At 36.1% G+C, this 14,637-nt stretch overlaps 1 pseudogene; it reads right to left on the bottom strand.

The window, feature by feature from the left end:
- Positions 1-1,582: 1,582 nt before the first annotated feature.
- Positions 1,583-3,385, bottom strand: LOC148932054 (putative late blight resistance protein homolog R1A-4; annotated as a pseudogene).
- Between the last annotated feature and the right edge of the window lie 11,252 nt (positions 3,386-14,637).

The following is a 14,637-nucleotide window of genomic DNA, read 5'->3' as shown; positions in this document are numbered from 1 at the left end:
TCCGTAAATTGAATAATTGTGAATTTAATTGCGGGAAGTCCTAGTGGAAGTCCTAGTGATGTGGCAGTGGAATGGGAAGTCCTAGTGATAACGTGGCAGGAAGTTTTTGTGGGAAGTCCTAATGGGAAGTCCCCACCGGAGATGCTCGTAGAAATGAATGTTGGGTGTATTAAATAAATAGATAAAAGAGTAAGAGAGAGGAAAAGTTAGAGAGAATAAAGTATAAAGTGAATAAAGTAGAGGGAATAAAGTAAGAGAGAATAAAGTAGAGGGAATAAAGTAAGAGAGAATTAAGTATAAAGTGAAAAAAGTTACCATATATGGAAACGACTCAATTATGAAGAAACTTTCCAAAATGAAAAAATGACTCAACTATAAAGAAACAGAGGGAATACTATAATTTGATGATATCAGTTTAATAAGAGCTGAAAATAATATAGGAAAAACATTGGTAGGCCCTCCTTACTTCAATTACTTAATCCGCAGGTTCTGTGGTAGTATTTTTTCTTTTCAGTTGATTTCACTGTTGATATTATTTTTCTTTTTCACTGACTTCAAAGTTTACCGAATTTAGTCTCTATCAAATATCATGGATGATCGTATTCCAGCACCAGTGGAAGCAAGAGGAAGGCATTGGTTCAGGCTGAGCGGGAAGACGACGATGCCTGAAGAGCCAACGACAGTGATGACCGTACAACATAAGTTTTTATTAAGCTATCTCGTAGTACTATTGATGTGTTAACATCGAAATAATGTTGGATATTTTAGTGTAATTGGATTAACTTGATTGATCAGTATTATTATAATAATACATCATTTAAGTATGGAGGTGCGGAGTACACGCTTATTTAAATTCATTATGATGTTAGGGGTGAAGCCCCTTAACAGATGAACGGGGGTCCGGGGGCAGCGCCGCCGGGTAGCGGGGTCCAAGGGGCAGAGCCCCTGGCTGGGGTCGAGCTGTATAAGAAATTCATCCGAAAATGTAATTTCTGAAAGTCAAAGGACTAATTTGCAATTTCAGAAACCTTTTGAAAATTAGTTATTTTCGGTTATTTTCCCAACAGATGCACTGTTTCATCAGCAGGTGCACTGGTTCGTCTTCTTCAAAATCTGATCTTTTCTTCTGGTTCAAAAGATTCTCATATATCAACATATTGTAGTTCTGAAATCTTCTGAATTTTATCCGATCAAATATTTTGGTAGAACCACCGAAATTGATTTGATCTGAAAGTGACATCTTCACGACTTTCAGATTATCTGTTTTGTTCAATATTCAAATTCTCCCTAACAAATAATGCATTGTATTTTGGGCTGGAAATTAATCGAACTACTCGGATCGCCACATTGTAAAAGCATGTTAACAAAATGGAGTCGAGCTTAGGGCATTCACAACGCAGCGCATTATCTCATCACTTCACTTGCACTATTTATGGTACACACTTACTTAATTCAAGTGACAACCAAATAATACAACATCCATGGACCATGATTCATTTATTGGAAATTAAACCAAAATACCAAGAAATCACTGGAAAAGTTCTTGAATTCATTAACATGTGCATCACTCTCTAGCAGCAATTCAGAGCCTCAAATGGTTCTCCTGCAAATCAAAAGTAAATCACTTTTATTCACTTAGAAAGAATCATTTCGGGTGCTTAATTAATACTCCCTCCGTCCATGAATAGAAGTATCGTTTTTCCATTTTAGTCCGTCTGCGAATAGGAGTCCCGGTTCACTTATACTATAAAATGTAATAGGGTCTCACCTTCCACTAACTCATTCCACTCACGTTTCATTTAAAACTAATATATATATAAATGGAACTCCTATTCCACTAACTTTTTTCCAACCACTTTTCTTAACATTTCTTAAAACCTGTGCACCAAGAAATGAGACTCTTAATGGCGGACGGAGGGAGTACTACAAGTAAAAAAAATAGCCCTATGAACTCACATGCTCCTTAATCCTACATATCTCTGTCATTATTCTCTTCCTCATTCTACTCATGATCATATGTATATCCGTCATATTTTCTGCATCTGTGCCCTCCCCTATATCCTCAACATTAATGCCAATTTTTCAGTAAAAACTTAAAAAGATAATCTTTACTCAAAGCTACTAACTCTTTTAATATAATTGCTCCTCATTATTCACATACTATCCGTAATGCACTTACAAACGACACATGTTTTAACATAAATTGGTGAAGTAAAAAAAGAAACAATTATTCGTTAAAGTATTGTTAGTTGAAATTGATAAATATATGAGACAGAAAATGCAGCTAGCCATGCTACCAAAGCTGAAATGGTTTAATTTTTGTGAATGGGTCAAAATAAAACATGACTATTTGGTGTGGACACGGAGGAGTATATAATACCTTCACTATCCTCTCCTCGACTGGTCATTTCTTCATCAGAATCCGCTTCCTCTGTACCCTCACAATCGGATGTAGATTCATCACCATTCCCTTCCTCCGATATCATCAGACGTATATTCCCCAACATTCATTACCTGCGTATCCTCATGAGTAAACATAAAGCGACCATCATTACTCTGGCATGTAATAGCTCCATTCCTGAAAATGGAATACATATATCAACGTAAAACACTTAATTTCATATTTATATATTAAAACTATGACAAGTTTTAATTTGCAGCTGGAAGACTAACCTTTTACATTTGATAGTTGTTGGTTTCTCATAGAAAGAAGAAGAGGTAGTAACACGAAACATAGCACGATAACTTGGTCGTAATTGGCTTGCCCAAGTCAAAGCTAAAGGATTGCAGTCCTCTAATTCAATCTCTATGGTACCTTCATTTTGGTGTAGAAAAGAAGGTCTGCACATTTCATCTAGTTTGTAGCAATGTTTCATGCTTAGGTATGTAAGCTCAGGGAAGCTTCCGTGTCTTGGTCTCCATTGCACCAAGTCACTTTCTTCAATTAGAAGAAACTTAAGATTAGGAAAACTATAATCTTCTATTTTCCAATGTGAACCCTGAAAGGCATAGGATCGCAATTTGAGAGCTTCAAGATATGGCAAAGAAGCAATGTCCTTCATGTATTCCCATGGAAAACCCATGCCACTGGGAAAACATGACCATTCTTGATGACAGGATTTGTGATACTGAGTTTGAGTGTCTCCAAACTTTCAAGTACTGAAATGCAACCAAACAAACCCAAAAGGTCGTTATGATCCTCATAAGACGTGAGCTCAATCTGTATTCCTAATTTCTTTATCTTAGGAATTCTTTGGGAGAGTTTGAAGATAGTACTTATACTAGCATTCACGCCTACAAGTATTAAGAGTTTTTCCAACGAAACAACATGAGATGGAGCTACAAGGCTTTTTCCCAATATCTCGATATGCTCTAACTCTTTCATATCCCATAATTTCCATTGGTACATATGATGGAGCACCACAGCGTCTAATTTTCATATGTGGATGCATAATCAAGACTCGAAGGTTGAAAAGTTTAGATATGGTTGAAGGGACTTCTCCATTGCAAGTTAGAGCAAGATACTTTAGTTGGATTTGGGTCAAAATTTCTTATGGGAACATCTATTTCCCTTAGCAACATGAAACCGACATCTATAGGAATTAGATATTGGTGGTAAGGACCATAGAAAAGGAGGAAATGTGTAGAGGATGCACAATGGAACCTCACTAAGTTGCAAAACTCTTTGATGCCAAATAAAATGTTGTTTTCGAGACACAAGCCGCGCTGACCTTTAGACTTTCTCTAGAGGCATCATTCTGCTTATTCAAGACATGATAAAACTTGTTTTTACTAGCTTCTCTTCTACACACGTGCTGCCACGAAGAGTGAAGTCGACAAGTTTTACTAGTTTTAAGATTTTGAGGCAAGTAGTCGTAGCTTGGGAAAAGTACCTTTGATATTTCATCATATGCATCTGTGAAGATTGAATTTCTTCTTTCTGCTACTTCATTCCAGTAGGTCTGGTCTCTGTTCTGCTCGGATATCGAAAGGATGCTAGCAACAGTGACAATCATGAGAGGGAGACCTTCACAAAGCTTGGCGATTCTGGCTGCAACTTTTCAAGTTGAGGAGGGCAAATCTCATCACCAAACACCTTCTGACATAGTAATTCCATACTTTCTTCTTCATTCAAAAACCGCACCCGGTGCCAACGGGCATCAAACACATTACAATTGATCATTTTTCTATGTCGACCAGTAAATAATAAATGAATACATCCATTTCCTATGCGTGAAAAGTAATGTTTTATGCAATTCCATGCATCTGTCTCCCAGACATCATCTAACACAATGAGGAAATTCTTACCATGTCATCTTATGTTTCTTCATCTCCTTGAGTAATTCCACACAGTTGAGCAAGAATGTCTGGTAAAATTTGACTGATGGGTTCAGGTATTCGGCCTACAGTGACCCAGGCGCGACACCTAAACTTGCTTTGAATTTCTGGATCTTCATAAATTTGCATTGCAAGAGTCGTCTTTCCAACACCTGCCGTTCCAATTTGCGCGTGGAATTTAATCCGGTCATAATGTCGTCTCATGAGATTGTTTTTGAGTCGTTGAAATTGGTCCGATAATCCAATCATCTTTGAGTTGGGTCCATGGAAACCAAATGATGAGGAAATAGGTTCGTCTTGAGGCATATTCTCCACTTCAAAAATATAGTCCTTCTCCATATTCTTGAGCGTCTGGATAAATGAATGAACTTCGTTTTGAAGACTCTGCAAATCAATGGAGAATATCTCCGGAAGAGTTTCGAGTTGAGAAGAAGGAATGTGTTGAGTGAGAAGGGATTCTAATGTGAATCTTCTAGATTGAAGACTCATGAATTTGCCCCGAACTTATTCTTGTAAATAAACCCAACAAAATAAACAAGATAAACCAAGAAATGGAACAAGAAAAAGGGATAAAGGATAGAGGATGGATTAGTATTATGATTTAGGCGAAGAATAAGAAAGAAATCCCAAAGGTACTTTCACATACAAACACCTAATGGCTCCACAAATTAGCAACACAAGAACTAGCAAGCATACCTTTACATTCAACCTTAGCCCGGCCAAAGATCGAATGCAACCCAAAGGAATTTGATAAGTCTTCAAAAGATGAAGAAGGTGAGCTCTCAAATATGGAGAATTGGTCTCTTACAAATATTCAAAAGCTGAGAATGAAAACCTACAAAATAGTATTTATACTAAAACAAAAGTAATAGAGAAAATAGTCGCTAAAAGCTTTAAAAATGACATTTTCAGACAAAACGCCCGGTTGGGCGTTTTGAGGCCTTGCCCGGCCGTTTTCTCTGTGGTCGGGCGTTTTGCTTGTTAGACTGCGCGGCTTCGTAAAACGATCATAACTTCCTCAACCGGGCTCCGATTGAGGCGTGTAAGGTACTCACGCGAAGCTCTTTTGACGATGAAGACAATGATGGTCTTATAAGAGCAATTGAACACCATCTTGATAGGTATATTGATGTTTGAAACGGACCCCAGCTCCGGTGTGGTTCATTGGATGCCTTCGTTTGTTCTATTGGTTTGGCAATTCAGGGATTCACATCATCCTCTCCTTATTTTTGAAAGGATTTGTCCTCAAATCCGGTTCTTAGATTCTTTTTTCGGACACCCGGATTCACATCATTCCCTCCTTCTTTTGAAGGATCTGTCCTCAAATCTGGATCAAGCATACCTACAAAATCAAGTAAGTCCAAATCAAGTATCATAGTTCTAGAAGATCTACTCGGCTTATCAAGGGTGTAGAGAGCTATATAGCCAAGATTGCAAATCTCCATGTGGAGCATATCTAATGCATATATTGTCTCATCAATCATACCATCATTGTGATCATAAAGTAATAACGATATTGGAAAAATTCGGCCACTAGGGATTAGGAGGCTATGATCAAACAATGAAGCTTGCATCGAGTAAGGAGCATAAGATCTACACCCTAACCATAATGCACATGTAAACTCAATATCACAAGTAATGGTACTATCAACAAGTTTTCTCCTAACACATTTGTGCATCTCATCAAGATATTTTTTATACTCTAACAAGTCCAAAATATAAGCATATGATATGGAGACACACAACTCTAACAATCCTTTTATTAGGTAATCCAAAACAAACTCATTTGTTGTAAGACCTTTGATGAAGGATCCATAAAACATGCCAACTCCATGGAAAAGTTTGAGTTTTATGCAATAAAAGAACTTATCATGCCAAGACACACTTGCATCAAACACTTTGTATCTCTTGGTCCCAAATCCACCCACTCTACCAATCCACATACCTAACATTGCCTTCATAAAAGAATTGACATTTTTAGAAGGGCTAGGGATACACAAGAAAAGATCCTCATAGCTTGTAAGATTAAACTTAGCAAGTAATGATTCAAGATTATCATGACACATATCAAACAAACCACAAGTGATAAGAGTGTCATTACAAATGGACATTTGAAAACCAATCACATTCACTTGTTTCATTAAATCATTATCACAAGTTAAGGTGAGAATACTTGAACCTTGGAAAAGAGGTGATTCAACTTGACCTTGCGTCCATGAGTTTATCACCGGTAAGAAGCTATTGGGTGCATCCACGACTCGAGGTTCACATTACAATCTTTCCAATTCCTGTCTCAAAATGTCATCCAAGAGAAAAGACAAGTAATAAGAGTTAGTGAAATAAAGGTCATTCTCCTCACCAAGGGCAAAAATGATAGGGTGGTTTAGAGCCCTCCCATGGGTAATCTTAGAACCTAACAAGCAACCTTTTTTTCTCACATGCTTGTGGTTTTTCTCTCTTGAAAGTGTTGATTCACACTCACCCCCACCACTCTCTATTGGCTTTTGCATCTCACATTTTCGCCTTTTCTCACGCTCTATTTGCTTTTGAAGCATGCTCCCATTTTCTAGCTTTTGCTCTTTCTCTCGATTCTCTCTCAAGTGCTTATTCCCATTATCAACCTCATGTGGCTTTGGTTCGTTGTTCAAGATTTGAAGGGCATTTAATGGCTCACTCCTGGCCTTGGCTTCCACTATGCTAGACATGCCATCATTGAAAGTTGGGTGTGCATCTTCTTCATGTGTGACCATGGACTCCGTTTCATCCTCACATTGCTCTTCTTCATCATCGTCAACAAAATCCACCATATTCTTGACACGTTCTTTATTGTCACACCTATTTTGAATCAAGCCCTTTGAAGTAGTGAAGTTGGATGACAACCACGACGAAACCTTCGTGTGATAGCTAGGATGAGATAGGTCCATCTTCTTTGGTGAGATGCTTCTTCGTCTTGTGTCACCACCATAATGTCGATGGTTTGAGCTCTCCCTTGATTTACTTGAGACTTCCTCCCCCATTAACCACTCATGCACCTTATGATACCCATAATCCTTCATCCTCTTAGAGTGAGAGTCTTCGTGGAACTTTGGTACTTTGTTCCCTTCTACTCCCTCTATCAAGTTCATCATCATGGTACCTTGACTTGTAGCCACTCCTATCATGTCTCTCTCGGTCACTAGGTGCTAAGGAATGATTTTTCCTAACTCGATCTCTAAGGAGAGCTATATCCTCATGGTATGTCGTAAAGCCCCGTTGCATAGAAATTATGGTTCCCCGCACCTCGTGCATCTCCTTCATGATTGAGGAAAACATCTCTTTGAGGGTGTCGTCGGATGTGGACGCGATGTCGTCCCCATCCTCCCTTCTAGGCGAATTGTGCCTAGAATTACTCGTATGTGGTTGCATTTTCGGGTACCTACAAAGAAGATAAAAAGGACTAGAGACACGTCCCTTTGGTTAGTAACACAAACAACACACACCCGAGAATGAAGAATTTAGTGAGGAGCTCATTTCCCATATTGTAAAATCCCTTTCCCCAAACTCACACCCAATGTCACTCGGAGGGCTTAGAAATTTTGGTGGCTAGGATACTCTCTCTCACTTGTTCTCCAGATGTTAATCCACAAGGGTAGCACAATTTCAATAAACAAAATATGCGACTAGCCAAGTAATTATTAGTTCTAGAAGCCAAAAGATATGTGAAAGTAAGGTGCAAGGCCAAAGGGACAAAACAACAAACAATTTGTGTGCACAATTTCACTACACAACAATAGGCCCAACAATTGATGGCATTTCGGCCTATAACTTTGAAACATTCACATAAACATACCAACAACACATATGCAAGTTTATAGCTAATGCCCATGGATAGATTTTGAGATATCTCTCTTTTTTTTTGACAATTTTCTAATAATTTCACTCTTTTTTTTTCACTCTCTTTTCTTTTGGCTTACAAGAACAAGAACCAATGGCTCTTGATACCAAATAATGTGAATCTTCTAGATTGAAGGCTCATGAATTTGCCCCGGACTTATTCTTGTAAATAAACCCAACAAAATAAACAAGATAAACCAAGAAATGGAACAAGAAAAAGGGATAAAGGATAGAGGATGGATTAGTATTATGATTTAGGCGAAGAATAAGAAAGAAATCCCAAAGGTACTTTCACATACAAACACCTAATGGCTCCACAAATTAGCAACACAAGAACTAGCAAGCATACCTTTACATTCAACCTTAGCCCGGCAAAAGATCGAATGCAACCCAAAGGAATTTGATAAGTCTTCAAAAGATGAAGAAGGTGAGCTCTCAAATATGAAGAATTGGTCTCTTACAAATATTCAAAAGCTGAGAATGAAAACCTACAAAATAGTATATATACTAAAACAAAAGTAATAGAGAAAATAGTCTCTAAAAGCTTGAAAAATGACATTTTCAGACAAAACGCCCGGTTGGTCGTTTTGAGGCCTTGCCCGGCCGTTTTCTCTGTGGTCGGGCGTTTTGCTTGTTGGACTGTGCGGCTTTGGTAAAACGATCATAACTTCCTCATCCGGGCTCCGATTGAGGCGTGTAAGGTACTCACGCGAAGCTCTTTTGACGATGAAGACAATGATGGTCTTATAAGAGCAATTGAACACCATCTTGATAGGTATATTGATGTTTGAAACGGACCCCAGCTCCGGTGTGGTTCATTGGATGCCTTCGTTTGTTCTATTGGTTTGGCACTTCCCGGATTCACATCATCCTCTCCTTCTTTTTGAAAGGATTTGTCCTCAAATCCGGTTCTTAGATTCTTCTTTCGGACACCCGGATTCACATCATTCCAATGTGTCTTCGAATTTCCATACTGCCTCTTTGATTATTCCATCCATAGCATTCACCTTCTTCCTCCTCCGGCTTGGCCTGTTCTTGTCTAATCTTTCTAGAATCTGGGGCCAAGGCTGCAGCTCGTTGATCAGGCCGTGTATGATCAGGCCAGGCAAATGTCGGGATCTCAGATGCATGATTTGTTTTCAGCTTCACAATCAATTCTAAGCGAGAAAGAAGTTCGAGAATGACTCACGAGCCATCTCAAGAATGACATAATGGAGGCCTGGTACTTATGGGCCTCGCCTAATAGGTCCATCGACTAGAATCTCATGATCCCGGAGCCTAAAGAAAGAAAGTAGGACAGCACGGTTACAATAGAGCACAAACACGATGAAGCTGTTTAAGACAAAATTGTCAAAATAGATTGAAGCATCAACACGAACAATTACAATTCCGTTGTATGTATAAGCTTCGGGATACTGCTGGGAGTTTCTGTACACAGTTGTGCCCGGTAAATGTAATATTCTTATGTGACCTATGTATCCATTGGTTTAGTATTAAAGTTCAAGTTCATAATATTGAAGTTAAAAGGGATTCTAATATTAAAGGCGATACCGTGATGGATCAGTTTCAATTAAAGAATTAGAATTGGGTGCATTGATAACCCTCCTCTCTTACCTATATTTGAGATAATTTAGTGTTGTATATATATATACATACTCGTGAATGGTAATAAGTATATACATATAGGAAAGTAATAATATATGTATATAGTTATTTGTACATGTATGTACGTGGAATGATATCCATATACATATATATATTAAGAGTGCATGCATTAAACAATGGAATTGTGAGGCAGTTATAGTTAGTTTATTATTAAACTAATTAACTACGCCCAACCGACATATCCATTAGTGAAAAAAATCGGTAGAAATGCATTTAACCGTATCATGGTATTACATGCAAATAGACGCAATTCCTTGTGAAAGGGTGTTTAATACCTCTATATATATATATATATAGAAGGATGTATTAATATGCTAACTAATTTTAAAGTGCTAACGTACATCCAATCACATGCTTCCACGTGGCACGAAAAATGCAATATTATATACAAAAAAATGCAATATGCATTTGTAAAAGTTATAATTGAATTTCGACAGATTGCATTTTTGTTATATGCAGATTGCATTTTTTATTGTTGAGTTTTGCATTTTCGATATTGACTGTTTAATTTGCATTTTATATCTATACGGATTGCATTTATATATGTGAAAATGCAAAACTTAACAAAATAAAATGCAATTTATGTGAACATGCAAAACTTAACAATAAAAAATGCAATTTTCCTATAACTAAAATGCAGTCTGCGGAAATGCATGAACAACTTCACAAATGTGTATTGCATTTTTATATATACAATATTGCATTTTTCGTGCCACATGGCAGCACGTGGTTGGATGTACGTTAGCACTCTAGCACTCTAATTAAGGATGCGCCCTAGTGCTCCCCTATATATATATATATATATATAGGGGTGTACTAGTATAACAACTAATTTTAAAGTTACAACGTACATCCAACCACGTGCTGTCACATGGCACGAAAAATGCAATATTGTATACAGAAAAATGCAATACGCATTTGTAGAAGCTATAAATGAATTTCGGCGGATTGCATTTTTGTTATATGCAGATTGCATTTTTTATTGTTAAGTTTTGCATTTTAGATATTGACTGTTTAAATTGCATTTTATATATTGACGGATTGCATTTTTATATGTGAAAATGCAAAACTTAACAATAAAAAATGCAATTTATGTGAAAATGCAAAACTCAACACTATAAAATGCAATTTACATACAACAAAAATGCAATCTGCGAAAATGCATATACAACTAGATTGCATTTTTGTGTTTAAAATATTGCATGTTTCGTGCCACATGGCAGCACCAGATTGGATGTACGTTGTGACTCTAAATAAGGGGGTAAATAAGGGGGCACCCTAGTGTCTTGTTAGGATGAGATTTTTTGTCATAATTGAGAAATGAGATGCAATCTCAGCCACTAATTCACAAGATTAACTTAATGTCAACAACTATCACATTATGTCAACACGAGGTATAATTGTCTTTCCATTAAATTGTGTTTGAAATCATTTTCTAAAATTCTCTCTAAAACTCTAGCTGCAAAGTCTTCAAATCTTCAAATCTTCAACATTCAAATCTTCAAATCTTCAACATTCATATCTTCAAATCTTCAACATTCAAATCTTCAAATCTTCAAATCTTCAACATTCTTCAAATCTTCAACATTCAATAAAATAACACTTATTAAAATGTCAACAACTAAAAAATAACACTTATAATTCACATATCAATACCGAGAATATCGAATATCAACAACTCGTATTAAAATGTCAACAACTAACAAATAACACTTACAATTCACATATCAATACCGAGAATATCGAATGTCAACAACTCGTATTAAAATGTCAACAACTAACAAATAACACTTACTATTCGCATATCAATACCGAGAATATCGAATGTCAACAACTCGTATTAAAATGTCAACAACTAACAAATAACACTTACTATTCGCATATCAATACCGAGAATATCGAATGTCAACAACTCGTATTAAAATGTCAACAACTAACAAATAACACTTACTATTCGCATATCAATACCGAGAATATCGAATGTCAACAACTCGTATTAAAATGTCAACAACTAACAAATAACACTTACTATTCGCATATCAATACCGAGAATATCGAATGTCAACAACTCGTATTAAAATGTCAACAATTAACAAATAACACTTACTATTCGCATTTCAATACCGAGAATATCGAATGTCAACAACTCGTATTAAAATGTCAACAACTAACAAATAACACTTATTATTCATATATCAATACCGAGAATATCGAATGTCAACAACTCGTATTAAAATGTCAACAACTAAGAAATAACACTTATTATTCACATATCAATACCGAGAATATCGAATGTCAACAACTCGTATTAAAATGTCAACAACTAACAAATAATACTTATAATTCACATATCAATAGTTAGAATATCGAATGTCAACAACTCGTATTAAAATGTCAACAACTAACAAATAACACTTATAATTCATAACTAAGGAAATTGTTGTTGACATGGTTTGAAAGTGTAGTTGACATGACTTATAATTGTTGTTGACATGACTTGTACGTGTACTTGACATGGCTTGTACATGTAGCTGACATATTATATACTATAGTTGACATGACTTGTCTGTGGAGTTGAGACGATATGTACTGTAGTTGACATGACGTATACGTGCAGTTGACACGATATGACTTGTACGTATAGTTGACATGGTTTGCAAGTGTAGTTGACATGACTTATAATTGTTGTTGACATGGTTTGTACGTGTAGTTGACATGGTTTGAAAGTGTAGTTGACATGACTTGTATTAAAATAACACTTATAATTCACATTTTAATACTGAGAATATCAAATGTCAACAACTAAAAAATAAAACTTATAATTTACATATCAATACTGAGAATATCAAATGTCAACAACTCGTATTAAAATATCAACAACTTATAAAATTCATACAGATAAACTTCTAAACCATGTACACGCCAAAAAAATGACACGAAATCAAACATTTTAAACTTGAAAAAACACAAAAAAGAAAAGAAAAAAGAAAGTAAGAAAGAAAGAAATGCATTTATTTTATTGCAAAAGACATAGCAACTGCATTATAACCCTCAATGAAACATTAATAACAGAGTGAAAAAGTTAATTCAAACGAGAATTGAAGTGCAACTGCGAAGACACCAATCCGTTTCCAACTCAATTCAAATGAAACAGCTACTCGATGGATTATTCATGAGAAAACTCCAAAACATATTCCAAAAACATCAACTCGCACCTTCAAACTAACACAATTAACAATTACTTGTTTAGCATAATGAAACAGCTACTCGAAATCGAAAGCATAAGGAGGAACAGCAAACCTGAGCCATAGGTTGAGCCGGAACTACGAGTGTGCCGACTACAGCAACGAGTAGAACATTATGCGTCAATCCACCGTACAGATTCCTCCTATATTCCTCGTAGGCTTTAATAAAAGCTTGTATATCAAATGTTAACAGTTTGTCAACAACTTGTATATAGTGTCAACAACTCAAAAACAATTCTTGAAAGTGTGGCCTCATAGATTTTAAGCTGAGTCTTATGAAGAGAAGAACCAGTTCATAAATTAACTAATGGCCCTACAAGAACAACATTAGTAGCAAACTCCTATTTCTCAGTTTCTGGTCTAAAAAATAGAGTTAAGATAAGTTACTCCACAGATAAAGTAACTAATCCATGCTGTCAATAGTCTCCTAGCAAGTTTATCATAAAATTAGAGTGGTATCACTTGGCTTCCAAAAAATTTCTCAAAGTGCTGATTATTTTCATATTAGTATACACCAGAACTAATCAACAAAATATAAGATGCAGATATACATATACATCACTTTTGAAAACTCATAAATTATAAGAAGTGACCTTATTGCGATATACAAATTTGAGAGATGAGGATTGAGCTTTTGTCGTTTAGAAACTCTCAACTGGAATTCTAAATCCAGTGAGCAACCATCATGCAACTCATGTTCAGTGATCCAAACAGAGCAATGAAAAGAAATAAAATATGGAAGTAAAATTTAAACAGGCATATTTCCAATTCATATCCAGACTATCATTATCTACCAAAAGAATCTTACACCCGCAAACAAACTTTCTGGAAACGACAAAATCCGTGAATATAATTCATGAGTTGAACATGCCACTTCAATCCAAAATGAGAAGACCATCATCAGTAGTATATTTTGCGGCTCTGCACATCATGAGTAGTATTTCTTTAAGCTAGATTCAAGCTACTATAAATTTGTGAAAAATCATCAAGTAATCAACACTAATTCGACATCTAATGCCAGATTCATACACGAGCTTAAATCACTGAGCAGAAATCAACCTCTCCTTGTGCATATACCCATTCACTAGTCACTTATTTTGTTCTGAGAAAGCTTAGGCGATTCATTAATGGCGGAATTCTCAATTTGACTGCTAGAAAATGAGCAGCTGAAATCCAGCACATTCGTCGGCGTCAACAGCCCCGACGCCGCCGCCATCACATCGTAACAATGCAGCAATTCCTCCTGCCACTAAAAAAATAACACTTATAATTCACATATCAATAGCGAGAATATCGAATGTCAACAACTCGTATTAAAATGTCAACAACTAACAAATAACACTTATAATTCACATATCAATACCGAGAATATCGAATGTCAACAACTAACAAATAACACTTATAATTCACATGTCAATACCGAGAATATCGAATGTCAACAACTCGTATTAAAATATCAACAACTAAAAAATAACACTTATAATTCACAAATCAATAGCCAAAATATCAAATGTCA

This window comes from Salvia hispanica, chromosome 2 (genome assembly GCF_029641045.1).
Source record: "Salvia hispanica isolate PSC_SH4W2 chromosome 2, Shi_PSC_v1, whole genome shotgun sequence".
Lineage (NCBI taxonomy): Eukaryota > Viridiplantae > Streptophyta > Magnoliopsida > Lamiales > Lamiaceae > Salvia > Salvia hispanica.
Note: the sequence above shows the minus strand (reverse complement) of the source record. Positions and strands in the feature narration are given on the sequence as shown.